A 27911-nucleotide genomic window follows, 5' to 3' on the forward strand; every position below is an offset into this window, starting at 1 on the left:
GTGTCAGATAATACTGATTTCATTTCTTTGACGACTGTGTATTGATGACTTACATTAAACACATGTCTACAAAACTTTCTTTTCAACAGGCTGTTTGTTTCCTGCCGTAACTGATGCAATGTGAGTATTTCTTTTTCCTTAACAGTTACCTGGACATTGATATTTTGGACTTCACCGTTTGGTTTCTCTATTTTTCGCTCTTCTGTTTTGTTCAACCATTTTGGAACAACTATCTGTGAATTTGCTCTTTCTTCCATATCATTAGGAAACTCGATCTCTCTATCTTTACAATTCTTGCATTCACCATACATACACTGCTTTTCATTTGTGCTACAACAGACTCTTGCACACAACTTTATCAAGTCACGCGTCTCAATTATGCCATTCTCTGCCAATCCTACCGACATATATTTCATGTTTTCGTGTAATTTACATGAACATGTGTCCCGTCCTGAACACTTGGGTTGAACAATGTAAAACGGTCTTAATCTACAAAATGACTGATATGACATTTTCTGATCAGGGTGACATTTCAGAAATTTTTTGTGCAAATTGATGAGAGAGTCGCAAAGTAATCTTTTCTGCATCTTCTTTTTACACTTTGTTATTGTATCCTTTTTACCTGGCATCAATTTGCTATTGATATCTTCTTCAAAAAACTGAATAACCTGTTTAACTTCTTCTGATGCTATTAACGCTCCCTTTCTACTCTTGATTGGTCTCTCATTTCTGAAATTCCGTCTGTGCCTCCATGCCGACACACCCAATCTTGTTCCCGAAACAGACATAATGCGATACTTTTTCAGTACTTTGCCAGAGACAATATTAGACAACAAACGCTTTCTTCTCTGTGATTTTTCATCCATCATTCTTCTTCTTATTTCTGAAATGACCACACTGTTGAATAACAATTTCTTTCTAACATTGTCAGGTATGGTAATTTTTTCAAGATCTTTTTTTTAATTCAGTTCTTGGACTGTTCATTTGTGAACAAGTTTGTTCTTGATTTTGTTTCATTTTCTTGGACAATCGTTGCCACCTTTTCCTATATTTATGAACTTCTTTCTTTGCTATTCTGAATTCCTCTTGTAGCTTTTTATTTTTTCTATAAATTTTAAGCCGTTCACGCTTTGTCTTCTTCCTTCCTCTTTGTATATTGCCCTGCGCAGGGGACACAGGTGGCGTCAAAAAAATTGGAGTTTTTGCTGTTTTTTGTTTTTGTTTTCTTTTTTCCTCTCTCCATTTTCTGCGCAGTTTCCTAGCAGCCCTCTCACTGAGGCTCTTAATAGACGGCCGCTCCCCGTTTTCTTTCCTCTTCTGATATCTTAATCTTTCTTTTTCTAGGTATTCTGCATGCTTATTAGGATCCGATTTTAACCGCGCCCTGTATTCCCTTGCCCTCTCCGCTGCTGTCTTCCCCATCTTTACAAAAAATTGATGCTTTCTTCAAAAGTTCTAATTTATCTTTAAACAGTAAGTAGTCAGATCCCTGTGTGTCCATCCACCTTGTTTCTAATTGCCTTTTGTAAAATTCAGACATGTGCCACTGCACTAAATTTAAGGTTTCTTCATGATGTTTATCAAAAAGGATTATTTCTTTTTTGGTTTTCAAAATTTCTTTTTTCAGCAAATCCATGTCATTCTATTAAAAGAAGAAATCATTTAATTGTAATGAATTTAGCTTTTTTAAACTTATAAACCTTTTAAGTCAATTTAAAGTATTTTATTCATAGAATTTCCTTACCGTCACACAGAGCTCCGTACCGCTATCGTTACTGATATTCCGGTACGGAATGTGATGGTATGGAAATTTTTCACATTGACCCAGAATGTTTCTAAATCTTCTGTCCTAACATAAGGAATTTGTATAAATTAGGTAGCTTGTAAACTATTTAATGATATAACTGCTGGTTGATTGGAGCTTAATACTCACATTCATGCAGAAAATAAAGTTCGGTACAGAAAATTTAATTGACTACATATGAAAAATGGCTACTTACATGCAGTTTTTCTGTTTTCACTGGCAGCCATCATGAAGAAGGTATAACATGTGATTCACTCATGACATCATCAAAAGTTACATTGGCGGGAAATATGCAAATATGGTTCATGAGTGTATCATAAGTGCAGAAAATAGGTGTGTTGCGGTATGGAACACATTTTAAAGGACAAAACTTTTTTATTTAAAAAAATTCAGGAGCGGTGTTTACACAACATACATTGTGTTATAAAACTTGGGTTATATACAATTTTAATATGCACTTTGAATTTAGATCCATTAATACCATATTTATGAGATATGTATGTAAGTTTTTATCTGATCTTGAATAGGACATTACCGTCACGCCATTGTGATAAGGTAATCTGGTTTGTATTTTTCAATATTATTTCTTCATCATTTGAGACTACACTAATTATTATTTTTTTCTAGATAGTATTTAATGCATATATATAAGGACATGTCAAATCTTAAGTCAGCTTGTGAGGTTTCCACATAAATTTGATGAGACAACATCTTGCAGGACTGTTAACGTAATGAGAGAATTGCCCTTATATTGAATAGACGCAAATCTTTATTCCTATGTTGATATAGTGTTTCCTAGACCGACTTTTCCTTTCTTTAGGTCACCTTAATGACTCGGGTGACCTATTGTTATCTTTTTTTTGCATTGTCCATTTACATCTAAACATTTTTAGCTTCTTCTCTGTAACCGCTATAACAAATTTCAACTTATGTTTGCATATTGCATTTTTGGGAGAAGGGGGACAGAAATTGTGAATTCATGTTCTCTGAGAGGTGGGATCAAAAATCTCAACATTAATGTTATCATCAAATGTCTTCTTTAGTCCTGGATCCGGTTGTTTCAATATTTAATTAATGATTAAAGCTTTATTAAACTGATCATATTTAAATTGTCATTAAATTCCGTTGCATCAATGTTTTAATGAAGGAATCTGTGCTCCAATTTTAAGAGAATCTTTTCTAATTTTAATGAAGCCAAGAGGGCTTCTTTTAACGGTCATTAATGTAATACGTAATGTATGGTCAGTTGGGGAGAAGAAGAGCGGATAGGGTTTTCTATACAAAACATGAGTGACGAGGAAATTCGGAGGTGATATTGATTTGGAAAGGAATCGATAAAACAAATCGTGTATCTACTTGACCCAATAATCGGCCATAGGACTAGAAGAAAGCATGTATTGTCAACAGAAAAAACTTATTTTGTTATATAATGTATTTTCCATACGAAACAGTCATAAAACACCACAACATCCCCTTCCCTTGTTTTGTTTTTATTACGTCACATATTGCGTCACCTAAGTGTCGGATCCTCACAATATTTACCCATATAGCTAAAGAATAATAAATAGTAATAACATATAATGCAGGGAGTGGGGTTCTAATATTTTTTTTTAATAATCTTGTTTCTTTGATTATACACAGGTGAACTGTGACGACAATTCTTGAGTGATACTAAAATATTAGAGTTATTTCCATTTGTGCATATCTAAGCATGTCACAGGTGCTTGAAAACTGACGATGTCTCTACTATCTCTCTCTCTCTCTCTCTCTCTCTCTCTCTATATATATATATATATCTATGTCCTTGCACCAACCGCTTGGGTCTGAAAGACCAGTCGAATGTAAAAATAATCCGTTCTAAAATCAAACTGTTTTGGCCGGTTTAAAAACACATTTTGTGATACATTAAGAAGAGTCGCCGTTTGGGTGGGCCACGTTTTGTAGTAATAAGCTATCATTTGAATCATTTCAATAATTAACATGCTTTAAAATCTTTCCTCCAAGATTAATTAGACAATTTATGTAATATCTTGATTTTTTTTCGCCATCATTATTGAAAAACGCCGGATTAATGAGGTTTATTTATTATTCAATGTATGAAAAATGGTGAAGGCCATGGTAATGATGATTAATAAAATCCGTAACATAAATTACTATTTGAAAAAAATGAACTAATATACATGTATATGCATTTATTATATACCCAACTGTTTGTCACTCAGTTTTACTGTTAAATTCACACAATCACGTGACGGTGTGATCCGACGTTCCGGATCACCACACTGTGGTTTTCTCAATCCATATCACCCCTCTCTGAAACTGATGACGTAGTACACAGATAAATGACGTTTTTATTCTCGCGCATCAAAAAGTTCCTTGACAAAATGGTTTGTTTAATGGATAAAAGTTATGTAATTGATCCAAAAAGTTTCCTTTTATTTTACTTTGCTAGTTGTAAAGGGGTGTATAATAAATTTATCATTATAACAGTAACTTGATCCGAAGAGCCGTATCATGTCTCGTTGACAGGCGCGGATCATCAGATCAAACGAGACGCGTAGCGTCTCGTTTGATCTGATGATCCGCGCCTGTCAACGAGACGTGATACGGCTCTTCGGATCAAGTTACTGTTATAATAATATATATGTACACTTCACTACATTTGTGTAATCCATATTTGATTATATAGTGCCAGAAATTACATTACAAGATTTAGTTCCCAAAAAAATATACAATTTCTACAGTAGTAATTTTATCAGATTTCATTGTTTATGAAACCAGAAGTACAACTCTGTAATGGGTAAATTAACAAAGTTACCAGCCAACTTGGCTTGAAGTGGTAAATTATCTCGTTATCGAGATCAACCCAGGTAAGGTGAGAACTATGATCAACGCTAAATGAAAACACTGTTGTAAGTTTTATAAATTTAATAAAGTTAGAATTAACCTTTGTAGATGATAATAAACAATAATCAAAATTTAACAAAGAGTAAAAGTCTTTGAAAATTGCACAGGAATAAATAAAGTTTTATCAAAAATTTAATTTAATTTGGCAAGTGAATAACAATAATATCAATGAATAAATAAAAAGATTATGAAAAATTTAATAGAAAATGGGAGGAATGTGAAAGACCTATGAATAAGCTAGGAGACTAAATAAAAATATATATTTACCTACAGGGCCTCCATACTTATAAAAAAAATGCTCAAAAAATCATGTTCTATAAATAAACACTGGTATAAATTACTGTGAATTAGAAAATATAAAGAAAATGAGCTACATCACCCAAAATTAACTTAATTATCAACACTCAGTTGCACTACGTAAACTATGAAAAATGACACTAAATTGGGACTACTCTAAAAATAACTATCCCAGAAAATAAACAGCATCAAAAATAAATAATGAATAGTAGTTCCAGAAATTTATTAACCTGATATCTACAAATTCCTAGACCAGGCTGGACTTGGAAAGGGGGAACTTAAATTAACTCTATAAAATATCAAAAACCTGAAAAACGTGCAACTTAAACTAGCTAAGACATTGAGTGCTGTCAAACCATGAGGTTTTCTTAGTAGAGTAAAGAGGAACTAACCATGAGGCTGTGTTCCCCAACTCAAGTAAAAAAAAACTACAAGAACACGGTTTTAAATACCCTAGCTATAGGCCCAAAATAAAAGACAACAAACATCAAAGATTCTATGACTAACCAATCAGAACACAGCTACCAAAAGTACTATGAAAAGACTGTTAACATGGATGACACTTCCTGTTTAAAAGTAAAAACATGTGGAATATGTCAACACATGACCTAACTTATAAAATACAAATAAGGGGTTTTACGTAAGTAACAATTGAGATCATAAGGTAAATAGAATTACCATACTTAAATACCAGCAATTACTTGTAAAATATCATTTACATAACCAAGGCTATTTAAATAAAAATCTTAACCACTACATTTATATTGTAGGCCTTCACCATTTTTTTCGTAAATTGAATATTTAATAAATCAACATTATTAACCCTGCATGTTTCATTTAATTTAATTTTGGCTGAATTAAACCTTTTTTTTCATCATAAAGTAATTGCCGTCACGGTAGCTTAATCGGTCGCTCCGTGATCGGAAGGTCGTGTGTTCGAAACACGGCCGCGTCTGACCCAAGTCGATAAAAAATAGGTAGCAACTGTTCCTTCGCCAATCGCTCGGCACTTTGAAGTGAAAGTTGCGGGTACATCGGATGAGACCTTAAAAACCGAAGCCCCGTGTCACGGCACGACAAAGATGGCGGTGACACGATAAAGAACCTCACTGCTCAATGACCCTGAGTGCCGAGTAAAGGTCCAAGTTTGAAGCCCTTAACCGGTAAATGGTGACGTCTCTATATGAGTGAAAATTTTTTTCTAACGGGAAGTAAAACAACAAACGAGCAATCATTAAAATAAACAATATTTTGGAAGGATTATTAAATCAAATCTGTTAAAAAATGATTTGTTTTCATGATTTAATGCCGGTAAATGGAGAAAAACTGAATTTGGTTAGAAGACCTAAATTCAGTTTTTAAATCGAAATATTTTCTCTATTCCCATTATTTATTTAGTTATCGACAAAAGTGACTCTAAAAGATCGAAAGCTAAAATTAAACATTTTACTATTTCTTTCAATTCATATCACAATCACTTAGGCTGTTGGAAATGTCGGATTGAAAAAGAATTCGGACTAGAACACAGTAACTTAATCTAAAGTTCATGGCATTAAAAAAATTTGGGGGAAATCAAAATTATCTTAACGGTTAATTAAAACATTAAGTAAAATATAATAATAGTAATATCGTTTCCAGTACACTTCAAATGAATATGACAAATGCACATATACGTCTGTAAAAATCACAACAAAAACTTGCCTAATAATGACTAATTCTTATTTGTTCCCTTAAGATTGGCCCCTCTCGAAAATTTTCTTGGATATTGCAATGTTTTCTTTCTTGAAATCATTAGAATAACATCTGAGGTAATTAAAAAGCCAATAAAATAAACCGTTTGACTAGTTTCTCTTTTGGCTAAAATTATCATATAAACGTTTATACCATTTTATTTCAATTCTTTAGGTCCTCATTTCTTTGCGATATTACGTAGTGGGAGTTTTCTTGAAGTCGTCGGAGATACTGTTGGAGTGATCAATTGCGTGTCTCGAGAGTTGTCCGTAAAGTGTCTAAAGCCCTTGTTTCCCTGGCTCACCGATTTATCAAACGGCCTGCCGATGACAAGCTTACTATCCTCAAAAACAAATTCTTCAACTTCAACCCTCTTGCACTTACCTATATTCCTCCACCTTTTTGGACCTATAATGCACAAATGTTTAGAATGTTACTATTGATGCAGGATCGAACTTTCGAGCTTATTTGTAGAAAACCAAATATTTTAATTATGGACATTCCATAGATCAAAACTTGTTAAGAAAGCGATGTGTGCAATCATTAATTTATGTTTAATCCTATTATATATATAATATATGTAATAACTAATTACATGTAATTAGCATTTGTAGGTTACCATACGTCGACAGGTAAGCGTGCAGAACTAAACTTAAATTTCGCCAATTTGAATAGTGATAGCAGATTCTCTTCAGAAAGAGACACATTTTGAATCTGTTATTTTAAGTATATTGATTATTTATTGAATTAAAAAAAATTATTAATGCAAATCATTATTAACAATTTATTTATCTATGAATTATGATTACATGTTTGGCTCCATGCTTGTCGTCGCTGTAGTTAGCTTTTCTGTCGCGTATACCTCTGCCGCCACGGTGACCCCATTCTGCGCTAGATCAGAATACTCATTGACGGCTTGATTGCTCGGAATAAGCAGTTCTATTAGCATGGACATAGTTTGGGGTATGCCAAAGATCTCTATGTTGCTCTGTTTATTAAAAATATGCCTTTTTTGTTTTAATTCTCTTGCGCCCATGATCCTGTGAATACAAACAAATTTCATATTTTACAAAGCCCCTGGGGGATCTAGACTGAGGAGGGCGGAAGAGAGGGGTGTGATTTTCAGGGTAAACAGAAAAAATAACCATAGAACCCTCCCCCCAATCGGAAAGACAAACTCTTCAATACTGTAAGTGATCCTTTTTGGAAAAAAAGACTGATGTAAGTGTCTACCCCCCCACCCCTTCCCCCGGATGAAATAAGATTTCAAGTTTCGCACAAGCTGTTTTGTACAGTTTTTGTGTCTGTGTGTGTTTGTTTGATTGTCAAAAAATGTTCAAGTCCTACTATACTGACGCGAAAGACTGAGTTTCAGTTTGCCAGTTTATTCTTTATCCAAAATTAGTAAAATGCTGTAACAAATATATAAGACACAATTACAAAAAGAAAATTCAGAAACAACTTACAATAAAGGTATACTCTTTTGCCGGATAATGACCATTTTAAGATCATGAAAAAATTGTAAAAATAACTATACAAAATAATTATGCAGTATGATATGTTTATAAATTAATATGGAAATAAATAGAAGTAATATCATTCAGAACATATATCTCGTAAACAGTAGAATGTAGCTGACATTATGCACGAACTATTTTCCGCCAAACAGGTAAGTTGTCTACATAACTTGTTTACATACATTTACAAAAAAATTATAAATACTGCATGTCATAAATAATGAAAAATACAATTAAAAACTTACACTGTGGTAATACTGACTAAATGGAGATGTACACTTGTACAAAGTAAGGTGGCATCTTTGGGTGCAAAACACAGTTTTATGTATGAAATATATGGAGATAACGAACAGTATTGAAGCTCAAAAGTCCATTAAACAATACAAAATAGGAGCAGAGCAAACACGGACCTCCAAACATCAGAGGTGGGATCAGGTGCCATGGAGGAGTGAGCATCCCCTGACGTTATTACGACGTTACCATGTGAGGGACAAGCAAAACTGACCCCTATAAAAAATAATATGAAGGCTTGTTACATAGACATCTATATATCAATGGAAAGATAAAATGATGAATTTTATAAATATCAAAGTATAATCCATTCATCACTTACTAAAAACATGTATTTAACACACAAAACACGAAGGAAATGGGGAAATTTATGTGTCTAATCGCAGTACACATATGCATTTTCACCTCCCTTTATCAACAAACAGCGCAGAAATCAGAAAATATAAGATCTGTGCATTTGACAGAACAAGTTCCCAGGTTTTTTTTTTGATGTACTTTTAAGGTACATTTTCCAGCTTTTGAAAGAGCTACATTACCTGCTATTCAAGTCATGCAATTCTGCACGTGTGAAAACCGGATGGTTTGAGAGTTACCTCCCACTATTAAAATGTCACACAAAAAATTATTCTAAAAAAATATATGCATATGTTTTTCATTTAATATTAAGATAAGACTCTCCTTTATGCAAACAAAAACAAAAAAAAGATGCAATTTTTAAGTACACTTCCTATAAATAGCAGGAAAATCCCTACCCATCATCCTTCTCTCTGGGTAAAAAAGCCCCTGGATTTTATACTTAACTGTTTAGCTACCTTTGTGCGTGGGGATCTCGTCACCTGTGCATCTGTGACTTTGTCTGACAAATATGGTTTTTACAACTGGGAAAGTTTAAGCAAGGACAGTAACTCGTTATAATTATTAACTCGTACATGAAAATATTCGTGTTACATAACACTCCACGCCTAATCATCATGATATTACTCAAAAATTCATAAATTTAGAAAAAAGACACAAAAATACAAATGGTTGTATTGTAAATCATATACAGTATCAATTAGGATGCACCAGATGTGCATTTCGACAGATTATGTCTCCAAAAATACAAAACGCATGACATAGTTCTTCTGAACAACGTATACCTTGACTTACAGTTCACAATTCATTGGTTTTACACGGTCACTAAGACTATTCAGTCAGAAACACAACCTTAGTTATGGGTCTCAAATAGTAAACAGGTTTGTTATCTTTGATCAAACGGATTTCAATTGTACGAACTTCGCCATCACTGTCACTCTGGAATACGCGATTCACAAGACGAGGAGGACATTGTCTGCGATACAAGGAATTGTCACGTAGAAGTACTGCATCACCTGGTTTCAGATCAGGTTTAATGTTCTGCCACTTTCGACGGATTTGCAGATTCTGAATGTATCTTTCCTTCCAATGTTTCCAAAACGTGTTTGAAAGCCACTGAACATGCTTCCATTGTGCTGTATAAATGTCCTTTAGGCTTGTAGAGTTGGTACCACATTGGTGTTGAAATTTTCCGTGTCAAAAGCAATAACAGCTTAACAATAATAGGGTCCTCTAAATCTTTGAATTTTGAATGATAGGACAAATAGGTCTAGAATTCATAATTGCTGTAATTTCACACTTGAAGGTTCACATCACTTCATGAGTAAGCTCCTTAGCTTTTGTGTTGAGTAGCATGACATCCAAAATTTTCCTGGCAATGCCAATCATCCTCTCCCAAGATCCGGCCATGTGAGATGTATGTGGAGAATTAAAAGTCCACTTGATTCTGGCTGAAGACAAAAAGTTCTGTAATGGTCCATCCTATTTAAACAATACATTTGCAAGTAGATCATTCAGAGCTCCTATAAAATTTGTCCCTCGATCCGAGCTAAATTCTTGAACAGGTCCTTGCAAAGAAATGAATGGTCTCAGAGCGTTTATAAAAGATGAACTGCTAAGATCTTCAATGACTTTTATATGTACGGCTTTCGTTGCTATACAACTGAAAAGTAGAGCCCATCTTTTAGAATGTGCGATCGAGTCCTCTGGTTGTTCCAAGGCCCGAATACATCAACTCCTACTGCGCTGATTGGTGATGAAGGAACAATTCTATCTGCTGGTAAGTTTGCGATAATTTGTTGTTCAGTAGGTAGCCTAAGTTTCCTACAGGTCACACATTTATGAATTAAGGAGCTAACGAGTCTCTTGACGCCCAAGACCCAGTAGCTATGGGAACGGATAGCTCCCTCTGTGAACAGCCTCCCTAGGTGTTGGATCAGGTGATGGAATCTTAAAGCGAGTAATCTGGCAAGATGAGACTTTCCACGAAGGATAACTGTATGCATCTGATCTAGAGGAAGCGATGCCTGATTAAGTCGCCCTACAACACGAATTCCATCCTTGTCAAGGAAAGGACTGTGTGGCGTAAGAATACTTTTCCGTGTTATGGGTCCGTCTTTCTTAAGACCAATTATCTCCTCCATAAAATACATATGCTGAGAACAACGCAGAACATATTTTTCAGTTTCTAGTGTCTCTTCAATACTCCTTTGAGGAAATATCAATATTTTGCCTTTTCTCAGACGATACACTCTGGGTAAGAGTCTGAATGCACGAATAAGTTCATTCCATGACGAGAATTGCACAAATTTAGAAACGGCAGTTTCTTCAACTGAGCTCTTTTTCACTACTGGTCTTATGTTTATGTCATCATTCGGCTCAATAAGTGGATTATGATTGATTATTATTGTTTAACGCCGAGTCAGCAATATTTCAGCCATATTTCGGCGATCAAATTAAGTGTATATGCCCATTAATCATCAATAAGTGGAAAGTCTAATGAATCTGTAGCAGAGTCTGAGAGATAAAAAAGCTGAGATGATCTTGTAAGCCATTTTCTATGGATTTTTTGCTACACATGTTGTAGACCTTGTTTCAATATATGCTGGATTATTTTCCGTTGAATCAAACTTCCACTGTTCAGGCTTTGAGCGTTGGTGAATGATACTGACACGGTTACTAACATAGTCAAGAAACGTCTTGATAGGTATCCCAACACAACTCTTGAGTCTGAATAGTAGCTCACAATGTCTGAAGGTAAGTCCAAGTTTGTTGTAATGATTTCACTCAGATCTGTTGCTAACACGGCACCACATAATTCCAAACGTGGTACTCTATGTCCAGATAGTATTGCTACTTTAGATTTACCTAAGATAAATCCAACATTCACTTCACCTTGGTTACTAATGGTACGAAGATAAGCAACAGCTGAGATTGCCTTTTCTGAACCATCTGAGCAAATATGCACTTCGCTAGAATGTGCTTCACTAAATGAGGTAGGTGTAATAATGAACCTTTTGTCCATAATAATAACACTATCCACTGGCGGATTTAGAGGGGGCCCAAGGGACCCGACCCCCCTTTTGTGTCCAAAATATGAATTAATAAATCAATTTCTTGGTGTGGCCGTGGGCCCCTACCCCGACTCCAAACTGGTCGCTCCCCCCCCCCTTTTTTCAAGATCCCTGGATCCGCTACTGATTTCATTAAGGATTGACTCTTATTTGTCGTCTAATTCACTCAGTATAACAGTATGAGCAAAAAACTCTAGCTGACTGTCTTCTGTATTAGTTATGTTCCCCAAACGAAGTTTGGGAACATATTGTTTTTACTCTGTTTCTTATTATTAAGTCTTCCGTTCACAACGGAAGACTTATAGTGATTGTATTGTTTCTTTTTAAGTCTTCCGTTCACAACGGAAGACTGATAGTGTTTGTATTGTTTCTTTTTATTATTAAGTCTTCCGTTCACAACGGAAGACTTATAGTGATTGTATTGTTTCTTTTTATTATTATTATTATTATTCCTCCCAAATTTTGTGAGCTCGATTACTCAGAGATGGTTGGATAGATTTTCACAATTTTTCACATAATAGTAGGCTGATATATGAAGTTTATATAAAATTCCGTTTTTTGAAAAATTCACTTCCGGTCCGAAGTTACGGCCGAATTTCCAATTTTTAAATGGACTTTTGTCCGGAATTTTTCTCGGAAACGGTTTGAGGTAAGGATGTGAAATTTACAGGAATACTAGATCATGACATTCTCTTTGTTTCGAAGTTGTTTTCGTATGTTTTCGGTACTTCCTGTCCGAACCGGAAGTGAACTTGTGTTTGGTCAATTTTCAACTTTTTTGTTTTTTAATATTTTTTCAAGATATTATTATGTATAACAGAGGTTATTCTACAAATACTAAATATATAATTTGTTTTAAAATTGGATTGCGCATTTTCTAGATTTTAGGTACCGTCATTTTCCCCATTTACCTAGTGTGTATACAATGGGCAAAGAAAGATAACTCTGACTTGTAAGTGAGAATAGAACTTTCGAGATAAAGGCGGAAATAGTATCGATGACGTCAGAGACATATACACTCTCCATATCAAAAATATTTAGACGTTCCATATGCACTCTTCTAAATGTAAGAGTACGTTGGTTACCGCTTCCAGTACATGTATAGTTTAAAGTTGCCAGTGTAGTGTAAGTCTGTATTGACAGTTAATTGATTTACACATGAATATATCTAAAAAAAATTAATATATATGCTAGGTACCTAACTCAAGTAAATATATTATAAGCACTGAATATACATTTACAGTGATGGACAGGCATGCAATTTTATCCATCTCGTATAGTAAGTTCAGAATACGATAGTTATAAGCCTTCTATAATGTAGACGATTTATTATTCTCTATGATTTGAATGCGAAATTATCCCGATTTATTTTCGATATTAAAAAATATTACATACACTCAAAAAGGAATTGAGCGATAGAAAATTGTAATACAGTACTGTTTTAAAGCCTTTATAAATAAATTGATATCTGCCACTTAAAAGAAAGAAAATCAATCTATAGATTAGATTTGGTTATTACATGATTGTATATTTGATAAAAAGTTAAATTATTTATGACACATGATCTATACTCTATATACCCAAGGAATTATAAAAGATTTGAAAAGACGATTCTTGGATTCTTGTGAAATACTCAAAGAGTTAAAAAAAAATATGTGAAAACGCGATTCTGTGTGAAATAGTGGTACGCTACTTGTGTATATGTTTCTTTTGAAAAAAAAAAAAAAAAAAAAAAAAAAAAACATGATAAAAAAAATTGCACAGGTCTCTTGATATGTGGGATAAGTATACCTGAATGAACACAATTTTATGCAATGATATATAATTATGTACATGCAACTGACGTCCGTACTTTTCCTTATAATTCATAAAACATAAAACTATTTAATTCCTTTGAAGCCTCCCCCCTCCCCCGTCTTGATTATTTGGAGACGTTCGTGCAGCTAGGCATTTGAATTATATATTCGTTTTAGATTTAAATCTGGAACATGTGAATATAATTACCATTTACATGTATACAGAATTTCATATTCTATAATGGTAGATTTGTCATTATGAAATGTTCAATTTACGTCTGAGAAAGAGAGAGAGGGAGAGAGAGATTCCCTCTTAATCCCGATCCTCCTATCCATTTACATAGAGCAAAAATTAGTTCTATATCGGTCACACCCATTCTTAATTAAATGTTTTCTGATTTCATAGTCAGTCATGGTCACATCCTGTATATTTTTCAGCTTAAAAAGTATCACACGAAGTGCACGTGTGTTGACCTGTCAATCAAAATCCCTTGACGCTGTATGCACTGCAATTAAGTAGCCTGAGTTCGAAATGATCTTGAAGTATGATCTTTAAGTAAATCTGATGCAACAAACTTGTAAAAAAAAATATAATAAAATAAAAAATAAAATGTCTCTGTATTGTGAACTTCGATTGTGGGACGTGGAGACCGGTCCTTTGGATGAGATCGTATAAATCGAGGTCCCTTGTCGCAGAAGGTGCTGGCATAAAAAAGATTCCTCACTGCTCAATTGCGATAAGTGCCAAAGTATAGGACAAAAATTTGCAGTCTCCACTGGCGAGTGGTGGCGTCTCCATGTGAGTGAAAAATTCTGGAGAGGAACGTTAAACAACATACGTATAATCAATCAATCAATCAATCAATCGATTGCTGAAGAATTAATGTAATTGAATAATCTGTCTTATAGGTACATGTATGCTGTCAAATCTTGATATTATAACTTTACAAAACTCAGTGACTTTACGTTTAGTGTGATACTAACTTTTTTATAACACCATCACAATTATGCCAAAATATACACACAAGGAAGTTTATGATAGTACGGTGTTCGTTCGTCTGTTTGTTTGTCTTAGAAATGATTGCAAACAATTTTTTTTAAATTGCTAATGATAAACGTTTATCTCTTATAGGTGCCAAATGTATTATACAAGATTGATAATGAAAATCAAAGTACCTTAAGTACTGAAAGGACTTTTTTCCAGTTATTTTTTTCTTTCACAGTAAATATATGTATGCTTTTTACACAGAAAAAAGCAAATTCTTACAGATTTAAAAGAACGGAAGACTTTTTTGTTGCCATGGCAACAAGAGTCTAGTTATTATTATTATTAAGTCTTCCGTTCACAACGGAAGACTTATAGTGATTGTATTGTTTCTTTTTATTAAGTCTTCCGTTCACAACGGAAGACTTATAGTGATTGTATTGTTTCTTTTTAAGTCTTCCGTTCACAACGGAAGACTTATAGTGATTGTATTGTTTCTTTTTATTATTATTATTATTATTATTATTATTATTCCTCCCAAATTTTGTGAGCGCGATTACTCAGAGATGGTTGGATAGATTTTCACAATTTTTCACATGATAGTAGGCTGATATATGAAGTTTATATAAAATTCCGTTTTTTGAAAAATTCACTTCCGGTCCGAAGTTACGGCCGAATTTCCAATTTTTAAATGGACTTTTGTCCGGAATTTTTCTCGAAAACGGTTTGAGGTAAAGATGTGAAATTTACAGGAGTATTAGATCATGACATTCTCTTTGTTTCGAAGTTGTTTTCGTGTGTTTCCGGTACTTCCTGTCCGAACCGGAAGTGAATTTGTGTTTGGTCAATTTTCAACTTTTTTGTTTTTTAATATTTTTTCAACATATTATTATGTATAACAGAGGTTATTCTACAAATACTAAATATATAATTTGTTTTAAAATTGGATTGCGCATTTTCTAGATTTTAGGTACCGTCATTTTCCCCATTTACCTAGTGTGTATACAATGGGCAAAGAAAGATAACTCTGACTTGTAAGTGAGAATAGAACTTTCGAGATAAAGGCGGAAATAGTATCGATGACGTCAGAGACATATATACTCTCCATATCAAAAATATTTAGACGTTCCATATGCACTCTTCTAAATGTAAGAGTACGTTGGTTACCGCTTCCAGTGCATGTATAGTTTAAAGTTGCCAATGTAGTGTAAGCCTGTATTGACAGTTAATTGATTTACACATGAATATATCTAAAAAAAAATAATATATATGCTAGGTACCTAATTCAAGTAAATATATTATAAGCACTGAATATACATTTATAGTGATGGACAGGCATGCAATTTTATCTATCTCGTATAGTAAGTTCAGAATACGATAGTTATAAACTTTCTATAATGTAGACGATTTATTATTCTCTATGATTTGAATGCGAAATTATCCCGATTTCCGAGTTTTATTTTGGATATTAAAAAAATATTACATACATTCAAAAAGGAATTGAGCGATAGAAAATTGTAATACAGTACTGTTTTAAAGCCTTTATAAATAAATTGATATCTGCCACTTAAAAGAAAGAAAATCAATCTATAGATTAGATTTGGTTATTACATGTATATTTGATAAAAAGTTAAATTATTTATGACATGATCTATACTCTATATACCCAAGGAATTATAAAAGATGTGAAAAGGCGATTCTTGGATTCTTGTGAAATACTCAAAGAGTTAAAAAAAAATATGTGAAAACGCGATTCTGTGTGAAATAATGGTACGCTATATGTTTCTTTTGAAAAAAAAAACATGATAAAAAAAACTGCACAGGTCTCTTGATATGTGGGATAAGTATACCTGAATGAACACAGTTTTATGCAATGATATATAATTATGTACATGCAACTGACGTCCGTACTTTTCCTTATAATTCATAAAACATAAAACTATCTAATTCCTTTGAAGCCTCCTCCCCTCCCCCCCCCCCCCCCCCCCCGTCTTGATTAATATTTGGAGACGTTCGTGCAGCTAGGCATTTGAATTATATATTCGTTTTAGATTTAAATCTGGAACATGTGAATATAATTACCATTTACATGTATACAGAATTTCATATTCTATAATGGTAGATTTGTCATTATGAAATGTTCAATTTACGTCTGAGAGAGAGAAAGAGAGAGAGGGGGGAGAGAGAGAGATTCCCTCTTAATCCCGATCCTCCTATCCATTTACATAGACCAAAAATTAGTTCTATATCGGTCACACCCATTCTTTATTAAATGTTTTCTGATTTCATAGTCAGTCATGGTCACATCCTGTATATTTTTCAGCTTAAAAAGTATCACACGAAGTGCACGTGTGTTGACCTGTCAATCAAAATCACTTGACGCTGTATACAATGCAATTAAGTAGCCTGAGTTTGAAATGATCTTGAAGTACGATCTTTAAGTAAATCTGATGCAACAAACTTGTAAAAAAAAAATAAAATAAAATAAAAAATAAAATATCTCGGTATTATGAACTTCGATTGTGGGACGTGGAGACCGGTCCTTTGGATGAGATCGTATAAATCGAGGTCCCTTGTCGCAGAAGGTGCTGGCATAAAAAAGATTCCCCACTGCTCAATTGCGATAAGTGCCAAAGTATAGGACAAAAATTTGCAGTCTCCACCGGCGAGTGGTGGCATCTCCATGTGAGTGAAAAATTCAAAAATTCTGGAGAGGGACGTTAAACAACATACGTATAATCAATCAATCAATCAATCGATTGCTGAAGAATTGCTGTAAATGAATAATCTGTCTTATAGGTATGCTGTCAAATCTTGATATTATAACTTTACAAAATTCAGTGACTTTACGTTTAGTGTGATACTAACTTAATTCATTATATTTTTTTATAACACCATCACAATTATGTTAAAATATACACACAATGAAGTTTATGATAGTACGGTGTTCGTTCGTCTGTTTGTTTGTCTTAGAAATGATTGCATACAATTTTTTTTTTAAATTGCTAATGATATACGTTTATCTCTTATAGCTGCCAAATGTATTATGCAAGATTGATAATGAAAATCAAAGTACCTTAAGTACTGAAAGGACTTTTTTCCAGTTATTTTTTTCTTTCACAGTAAATATGATATGTATGTTTTTTACACAGAAAAAAAGCAAATTCTTACAGATTTAGAAGAACGGAAGACTTTTTTGTTGCCATGGCAACAAGAGTCTAGTTATTATTATTATTATTATTCCTCCCAAATTTTGTGAGCGCGATTACTCAGAGATGGTTGGATAGATTTTCACAATTTTTCACATGATAGTCGGCTGATATATGAAGTTTATATAAAATTCCGTTTTTTGAAAAATTCACTTCCGGTCCGAAGTTACGGCCGAATTTCCAATTTTTAAATGGACTTTTGTCCGGAATTTTTCTCGGAAACGGTTTGAGGTAAAGATGTGAAATTTACAGGGGTATTAGATCACGACATTCTCTTTGTTTCGAAGTTGTTTTCGTGTGTTTCCGGTACTTCCTGTCCGAACCGGAAGTGAAATTGTGTTTGGTCAATTTTCAACTTTTTTGTTTTTTCACATTTTTTCAAGATATTACTATGTATAACAGAGGTTATTCTACAAATACTAAATATATAATTTGTTTTGAAATCAGATTCCACATTTTGTAGATTTTCGGTACCGTCATTTTCCCTATTTACCTAGTGTGTATACAGTGGGCAAAGAAAGATAACTCTGACTTGTAAGTGAGAATAGAACTTTCGAGATAAAAGCGGAAATAGTATCGATGACGTCAGAGACATATACACTCTCCATATCAAAATATTTAGACGTTCTATATTCACTCTTCAAAATTTAAGAGTACGTTGGTTACCGCTTCCAGTGCATGTAAAGTTTGAAGTTGCCAGTGTAGTGTAAGTCTGTATTGACAGTTAATTGATTTACACATGAATATATCTAAAAAATTAATATATATGCTAGGTAGCTAATTCAAGTAAATATATAATAAGCACTGAATATACATTTATAGTGATGGACAGGCATGCAGTTTTATCTATTTCGTATATTAAGTTCAGAATACGATAGTTATAAGCCTTCTATAATGCAGACGATTTATTATTCTCTATGATTTGAATGCGAAATTATCCCGATTTCCGAGTTTTACTTTCGATATTAAAAAATATTACATACACTCAAAAAAGGAATTAAGCGATAGAAAATTGTAATACAGTACTGTTTTAAAGCCTTTATAAATAAATTGATATCTGCCACTGAAAAGAAAGAAAATCAATCTATAGATTAGATTTGGTTATTACTTGCATATTTGATAAAAGGTTAAATTATTTATGACACATGATCTATACTCTATATACCCAAGGAATTATAAAAGATGTGAAAAGGCGATTCTTGGATTCTTGTGAAATACTCAAAGAGTTAAAGAGTGTGTGAACTTATGATACGCTATATGTTTCTTTTGAAAAAAAAAACATGATAAAAAAATTGTACAGGTCTGTTGATATGTGGGATAAGTATATCTGAATGAACACAATTTTATGCAATGATATATAATCATGTACATGCAACTAACGTCCGTACTTTTCCTTATAATTCATAAAACATAAAATTATCTAATTCCTTTGAAGCCCCCCCCCCCCCCCCGTCTTGATTAATATTTGGAGACGTTCGTGCAGTTAGGCATTTGAATTATATATTCGTTCTAGATTTAAATCTGGAACATGTGAATAACATTACCATTTACATGTATACAGAATTTCATATTCTATAATTATGAAATGTTCAATTTACATGTCTGAGAGAGAGAGAGAGAGAGAGAGAGAGAGATTCCCTCTTAATCCCGATCCAAACCAAAAATTAGTTCTATATCGGTCACACCCATTCTTTATTAGATGTTTTCTGATTTTATGGTCAGTCATGGTCACATCCTGTATATTTTTCAGCTTAAAAAGTATCACACGAAGTGCACGTGTGTTGACCTGTCAATCAAAATCACTTGACGCTGTATGCACTGCAATTAAGTAGCCTGAGTTCGAAATGATCTTGAAGTATGATCTTTAAGTAAATTTGATGCAATAAACTTGTGAAAGAATAGAATGAAATAAAAAATAAAATATCTCGGCATTATGAACTTCGACTGTGGGACGTGGAGACCGGTCCTTTGGATGAGATCGTATAAATCGAGGTCCCTTTTTGCAGAAGGTGCTGGCATAAAAAAGATTCCTCAATTGCGATAAGTGCCAAAGTATAGGACAAAAATTTGCAGTCTCCACCGGCGAGTGGTGGTATCTCCATGTGAGTGAAAAATTCTGGAGAGCGACGTTAAACAACATTAGTATAATCAATTAATCAATCGATTGCTGAAGAATTACTGTAATTGAATAATCTGTCTTATAGGTATGCTGTCAAATCTTGATATTATAACTTTACAAAACTCAGTGACTTTATGTTTAATGTGATACTAACTTAATTCATTATTTTTTTACAACACCATCACAATTATGCCAAAACATATACACAGTGAAGTTTATGATAGTACAGTGTTCGTTCGTCTGTTTGTTTGTCTAAGAAATGATTGCAAACAATTTTTTTTAAAATTGCAAATGATATACGTTTATCTCTTATAGGTGCCAAATGTATTATACAAGATTGATAATGAAAATCAAAGTACCTTAAGTACTGAAAGGACTTTTTCTTTCACAGTAAATATGATATGTATGTTTTTTACACAGGAAAAAGCAAATTCTTACAGATTTAAAAGAACGGAAGACTTTTTTGTTGCCATGGCAACAAGAGTCTAGTTATTATTATTATTATTATTCCTCCCAAATTTTGTGAGCGCGATTACTCAGAGATGGTTGGATAGATTTTCACAATTTTTCACATGATAGTAGGCTGATATATGAAGTTTATATAAAATTCCGTTTTTTGAAAAATTCACTTCCGGTCCGAAGTTACGGCCGAATTTCCAATTTTTAAATGGACTTTTGTCCGGAATTTTTCTCGGAAACGGTTTGAGGTAAAGATGTGAAATTTACAGGAGTATTAGATCATGACATTTTCTTTGTTTCGAAGTTGTTTTCGTGTGTTTCCGGTACTTCCTGTCCGAACCGGAAGTGAACTTGTGTTTGGTCAATTTTCAACTTTTTTGTCTTTTAATATTTTTTCAAGATATTATTATGTATAACAGAGGTTATTCTACAAATATTAGATATATAATTTGTTTTGAAATCAGATTCCACATTTTGCAGATTTTCGGTACCCTCATTTTCCCTATTTACCTAGTGTGTAAACAATGGGCAAAGAAAGATAACTCTGACTTGTAAGTGAAAATAGAACTTTCGAGATAAAGGCGGAAATAGTATCGATGACGTAAGAGACATATACACTCTCCATATCAAAATATTTAGACGTTCCATATTCACTCTTCTAAATATAAGAGTACGTTGGTTACCACTTCCAATGCATGTATAGTTTAAGTTGCCAGTGTAGTGTAAGTCTGTATTGACAGTTAATTTATTTACACATGAATATATCTAAAAAAAAAAAATTAATATATATGCTAGGTACCTAATTCAAGTAAATATATTATAAGCACTGAGTATACATTTATAGTGATGGACAGGAATGCAGTTTTATCTATCTCGTATAGTAAGTTCAGAATACGATAGTTATAAGCCTTCTATAATGCAGACGATTTATTATTCTCTATGATTTGAATGCGAAATTATCCTGATTTCCGAGTTTTATTTTCGATATTAAAAAAAATATTACATACACTCAAAAAGGAATTGAGCGATAGAAAATTGTAATACAGTACTGTTTTAAAGCCTTTATAAATAAATTGATATCTGCCACTGAAAAGAAAGAAAATCAATCTGTAGATTAGATTTTGTTATTACATGTAAATTTGATAAAAAGTTAAATTATTTATGACACATGATCTATATTCTATATACCCAAGGAATTATAAAAGATGTGAAAAGACGATTCTTGGGCATGGATTCTTGTGAAAAACTCAAAGAGTTAAAAAAAAATATGTGAAAACGCGATTCTGTGTGAAATAATGGTACGCTATATGTTTCTTTTGAAAAAAAAAAACATGAAAAAAAATTGCACAGGTCTGTTGATATGTGGGATAAGTATACCTGAATGAACACAATTTTATGCAATGATATATAATTATGTACATGCAACTGACGTCCGTACTTTTCCTTATAATTCATAATTCATAAAACTATCTAATTCCTTTGAAGACTCCCCCCCCCCCCCACCCCCGTCTTGATTAATATTTGGAGACGTTCGTGCAGCTAGGCATTTGAATTATATATTCGTTTTAGATTTAAATCTGTAACATGTGAATATAATTACCATTTACATGTATACAGAATTTCATATTCTATAATGGTAGATTTGTCATTATGAAATGTTCAATTTACGTCTGAGAGAGAGAGAGGGGGGAGAGAGAGAGATTCCCTCTTAATCCCGATCCTCCTATCCATTTACATAGAGCAAAAATTAGTTCTATATCGGTCACACCCATTCTTAATTAAATGTTTTCTGATTTCATAGTCAGTCATGGTCACATCCTGTATATTTTTCAGCTTAAAAAGTATCACACGAAGTGCACCTGTGTTGACCTGTCAATCAAAATCACTTGACGCTGTATGCACTGCAATTACGTAGCCTGAGTTCGAAATGATCTTGAAGTATGATCTTAAGTAAATCTGATGCAACAAACTTGTGAAAAAATAGAATCAAATAAAAAATAAAATATCTCGGTATTATGAACTTCGATTGTGGGACGTGGAGACCGGTCCTTTGGATGAGATCGTATAAATCGAGGTCCCTTTTTGCAGAAGGTGCTGGCATAAAAAAGATTCCCCTCTGCTCAATTGCGATAAGTGCTAAAGTATGGGACAAAAATTTGCAGTCTCCACCGGCGAGTGGTGGCGTCTCCATGTGAGTGAAAAATTCTGGAGAGGGACGTTAAACAACATACGTATAATCAATCAATCGATTGCTGAAGAATTACTGTAATTGAATAATCTGTCTTATAGGTCTGCTGTCAAATCTTGATATTATAACTTTACAAAACTCAGATACTTTAGGTTAATGTGATACTAACTTAATTCATTATATTTTTTTATAACACCATACACAATTATGCCAAAACATACACACAGTGAAGTTTATGATAGTACGGTGTTCGTCTGTTTGTTTGTCTTAGAAATGATTGCAAACAATTTTTTTTAAATTGCTAATGATATATTACGTATATCTCTTATAGGTGCCAAATGCATTATACAAGATTGATAATGAAAATCAAAGTACCTTAAGTACTGAAAGGACTTTTTTTCCAGTTATTTTTTTCTTTCACAGTAAATATGATATGCATGTTTTTTACACAGAAAAAAGCAAATTCTTACAGATTTAGAAGAACGGAAGACTTTTTTGTTGCCATGGCAACAAGAGTCTACTTATTATTAAGTCTTCCGTTCACAACGGAAGACTTATAGTGATTGTATTGTTTCTTTTTAAGTCTTCCGTTCACAACGGAAGACTTATAGTGATTGTATTGTTTCTTTTTATTATTAAGGTCTTCCGTTTCAGACGGAAGACCTTATAGTGATTCTACTGTTTCTTCTTTTTATTATTAAGGTCTTCCGTTTCAGACGGAAGACCTTATAGTGATTGTACGGTTTATTATTATTATTTTTTTTTTCCCCTTTTCGTGTCCCCCTCGATTTCTCAGAGATGACTGGACGGATTTTCTTGAAATTTTCAGGGATAATAGAGAATGAAAATACGCCCAGACGTTTTTTTTCATTTTTTCAAAATTCACTTCCGGTCGTCAGATATGTCCGATTTCCGTCTTTTTCAAAAATATTTTGTCCCAGTCATATCTCAGAAACGGTAAGAGATTAAGACACCAAACTTATATGAGTAATAGATCTTGAGGAGTAGGCAAAACCATTTGGGTTAAGAGCGTCAGCCGTCACTTCCCCTTTTCGTGTCCCCCTCGATTTCTCAGAGATGACTGGACGGATTTTCTTGAAATTTTCAGGGATAATAGAGAATGAAAATACGCCCAGACGTTTTTTTCATTTTTTCAAAATTCACTTCCGGTCGTCAGATATGTCCGATTTCCGTCTTTTTCAAAAATATTTTGTCCCAGTCATATCTCAGAAACGGTAAGAGATTAAGACACCAAACTTATATGAGTAATAGATCTTGAGGAGTAGGCAAAACCATTTGGGTTAAGAGCGTCAGCCGTCACTTCTGGTCGTCACAGGAAGTGATAATAGAAATCGAAAATTTCAACTTTTCTTTTTTGAATCTTTTTATGCATCACATCATTGCATTTTATTTGTAGTTTCGAAATATGTCAGTCCCACCGGAAACAAAAACGACAACTTCCGGTTATAAGAGAAAAACTACATAATTTGGGTATTTTTCTTTCCCATAAATATTTTTTTATAGATGACGTATTTGAACTGATTTTTACTTATGTTATTAAGACTGCAAATGTCTAGAGTAACCTCAAAAATCTTTATAAAATTCACTTCCGGTCGCGCGTTCAGGTGTCCGTAAAATGAGAAATTGTCGGAGTGAGATCTCAGAAACGGTAAGAGATTTTGACACCAAACTTTTATGAGTAATAGACCTTGAGGAGTAAACAAAATCATTTGGGTTAAGAGCGTCAGTCGTTACTTCCGGTCGTCACAGGAAGTGATCAAAGAAATCGAAAATTTCAACTGTTCTCTTTTGGAATAAGACTTGCATCATATAATTGTATCTTTTTCACAGTTTTGATATGTGTTGGCCCCATCCGAAACAAAAAAACAACAACTTCCGGTTATAAAAGAAAATCTACATCATAGGGTTTTTGGATTTTCCCATACATATCGCTTATAGATAGAGTTCTTTAAATGATTTTTATATATGTTATTGAGACTGCAGATGTCTAAATTGACGTCAAACATCTTAGTATAATTCACTTCCGGTTGCGTATTTTCCTGCCCTCAAATTGAGATTTTATTCACCTAATTGCTCAGCACCAGTAAACGACTGAAGTCTAAAACTTTCAGGACTGATAGTCAGTCACCAGTTTTTCTACATCATGTGAAAATCGTACGTTGCCGTCAGTTTCCGTCGTGACCGGAAGCGGTGCAAAAAAAGTGAATTTTCCAAGCTTTGTTTTCTTTTTACAGAAATGTTTGGCTAATGCAGATGTTAGATAGACTAAAACCATGCAAATCATTTTCACTGGAAGTGCCGGCCTAAAAACCGGACGTTGTTTCAAACATGAGTAGTTTTTCATGGAAACTTTTAGAGATGATCAGTTGTGAATAATTTAGGTGTAGAATGAACATTTTATTTGTTTGGAGTAATTTCAGTCTTGATGAAGTAAAAAAAAACATAGAAAGTAAATTTATTTCCGGGATTTTCTCATGACCTTGACCTTTGATCTTAACCTTTGACTTTGACCTTGAACTTTGATGACCTTGACCTTTGACCAAAAGGTCAGAATCAATAATTAATTTACTGCTCTTTCTCCCCTCCCCTTCCCCAAAAAAATCAAAAAAAAAAAAAAAAAAAAAAAAATTCAGATTAATATCAGCCTAGAATATTTCTCTAGAAATCATACAACACCTCGGATCGACATAAAATTTCGGGGTTTTGCAGAAGATACCTGAAAGAAAGTTTCCTGAAAATTTGACGGTGAATCTCTGAAGTATATAGAAATTATGAATGTTAACGGCAAACACTACATCTTTTTTCGTATCTGAAATTTAGGTGCCGATGAACATAAAAATTAATTAAAGCTTTTCTCGGTTATTTCTTCAACTGTTATGAATAGCACTCGATTCTTTTGATATGATATGATATTTTAACACCAAGTATTCTTGCTTTCTCTAGTATGTGGAATTTATTTCAATTTTATTTAGAATTAATATTAATCGAATGAATGTCGAAAACAGCGATTTTTTCCTAGCAAGTAAATTTTCACGCTCTCATTGACACATTTTTCTTTCTAAAATGCATATCTGAAATTTTGCTTCATGCTACTTATATTTAATTCAGTCCACACAGAGATGCTTATTTTAATCTTACCTATTATTTCAGGATATTCAGTCACATCCGAACCCGATCCGACATTTTCATATATTTGTAAACAAAGTCTCGACACTGCAGTTCTAATGCATCATAGGCTCTGAATGATTAATTCAATGCATTCCAAATATAGACAAACTCAAATAATTTTTTAAACCGACAATCTGCATTTGCATTATACACCAATCGTGTTTCTCAATCTATTCAAAACTGATTACTACATTGTGCAACAAACAAAAGGACACGTGCTTTTATTCCTATTTATTCTTAAACAATTAATTTACTACCTCCATCTTCATCGGAATACGTGGTCTAGTGGTTAGCGCACAGGTCTTATAACCCGAAGGTTTTGAGTTCGATCCATGTTGGGAGAACTTTTTTTTTTTTTGCATTTTCTGCTTTTTTTTTCAGAATAGTTGACAAAAGAATCAAGAAAACGGAAGACCTGTTATTGCCTAGGCAATAAGTATCTAGTTAAGTCTTCCGTTCACAACGGAAGACTTATAGTGATTGTATTGTTTCTTTTTATTATTATTATTAGGGTCTTCCGTCTCCAACGGAAGACCCTTCTACTATTCTATTGTTTCTTTTTCACTTTTATTATTATTATTATTATTATTATTCTTTTTTTTTCTTTACAATTTTTGTGCAGAAGATTTCTCGGAGTTGGCTCGATCGATTTACTTGAAAATTTCAGGGAAGATGTATCTTTGTCTGAACCTTATACATTTTTCTCATTTTTTTGAAATTCACTTCTGGTCGGAAGTTATCGCCCTTTAATCAAAATTCAGAGGACCTCCTTGTCTGCAATGGAACTCAAAAACGATAATAGCTAGAGTGCTGAAATTTTCAGCGATGCTAGAGGACATGTTGCCATTGATCACCTGGGTTTTCAAATCTTCCGGAAGTGCCTAGTATGGAAGATCGGTAGGGGTCAAAATTTAGGACACGAATCATGAGTGAATTTTAGAGACATTTCTTACGATAACTTTTTAACTATGAGTATTTTGTTAAAACATATTGAACAGAAATTGTGTAGAATTACAAGATCTTTTATATGATATCAAAGAAAAAGGGCTGACTCATCACATTAGGGGCTGAGAAGGGCCAAAAGTCTTTAATCAATAACTTTTTAACGATCAATATTTTGTAATGCATTACTGAAGCAAAAATGTTTATGTCAACCATTTACAACTATATATTATGATATTCACATCATATGTTACATAATTAAGGGCCATAAGGGGCCAGAATGCTAAATCTTTGACGCTTTATATCTCAAAAGTGGGAAATATTTTGATAAGCAATATTGAACAAAAGATGTCCAAAATAATGTTCTAAACAAGATGCAACCTTTCATTTTTTGCTTAACGTCCCCATTAAGGAGTTGAAGGGCCGGCCCCTAAATACTTCTTTTGCAAATATCTCAGAAACGAAAAAGAATTTCTGAATAGTTGTTGAACAAAAAGTGTTCAAAATCATAAGAGCTTTAAAGAGATATGAAGAAAAAGGGGCTGGACCCTCACAATAGGGGCTGAGAGGGGCTGAAAGTCTTTAATCAATAACTCTTTAACGATCAATATTTTGTAATGCATTACTGAAGCAAAAATGTTTATCTCAACAATTTACAACTATATATTATGATATTCACATCATATGTTACATAATTAAGGGCCATAAGGGGCCAGAATGCTAAATCTTTGACGCTTTATATCTCAAAAGTGGGAAATATTTTGAAAAGCAATATTGAACAAAAGATGTCCAAAATAATGTTTTATACCAGATGCAACCTTTCATTTTTTGCTAAACGTCCCCATTAAGGAGTTGAAGGGCCGGCCCCTAAATACTTCTTTTGCAAATATCTCAGAAACGAAAAAGAATTTCTGAATAGTTGTTGAACAAAAAGTATTCAAAATCATGAGAGCTTTAAGATGTTATCAAGAAAAAGGGGCTGACCTCTCACATTAGGGGCCAAGAAGGGCCGAAAATCTTTAATCTATAACCCTTTAATGACCAATATT

Source organism: Saccostrea echinata, unplaced genomic scaffold (genome assembly GCF_033153115.1).
Source record: "Saccostrea echinata isolate AGI-Se365-2 ecotype Australia unplaced genomic scaffold, CSIRO_AGI_Sech_v1 ptg000043l, whole genome shotgun sequence".
Classification (NCBI taxonomy): domain Eukaryota; kingdom Metazoa; phylum Mollusca; class Bivalvia; order Ostreida; family Ostreidae; genus Saccostrea; species Saccostrea echinata.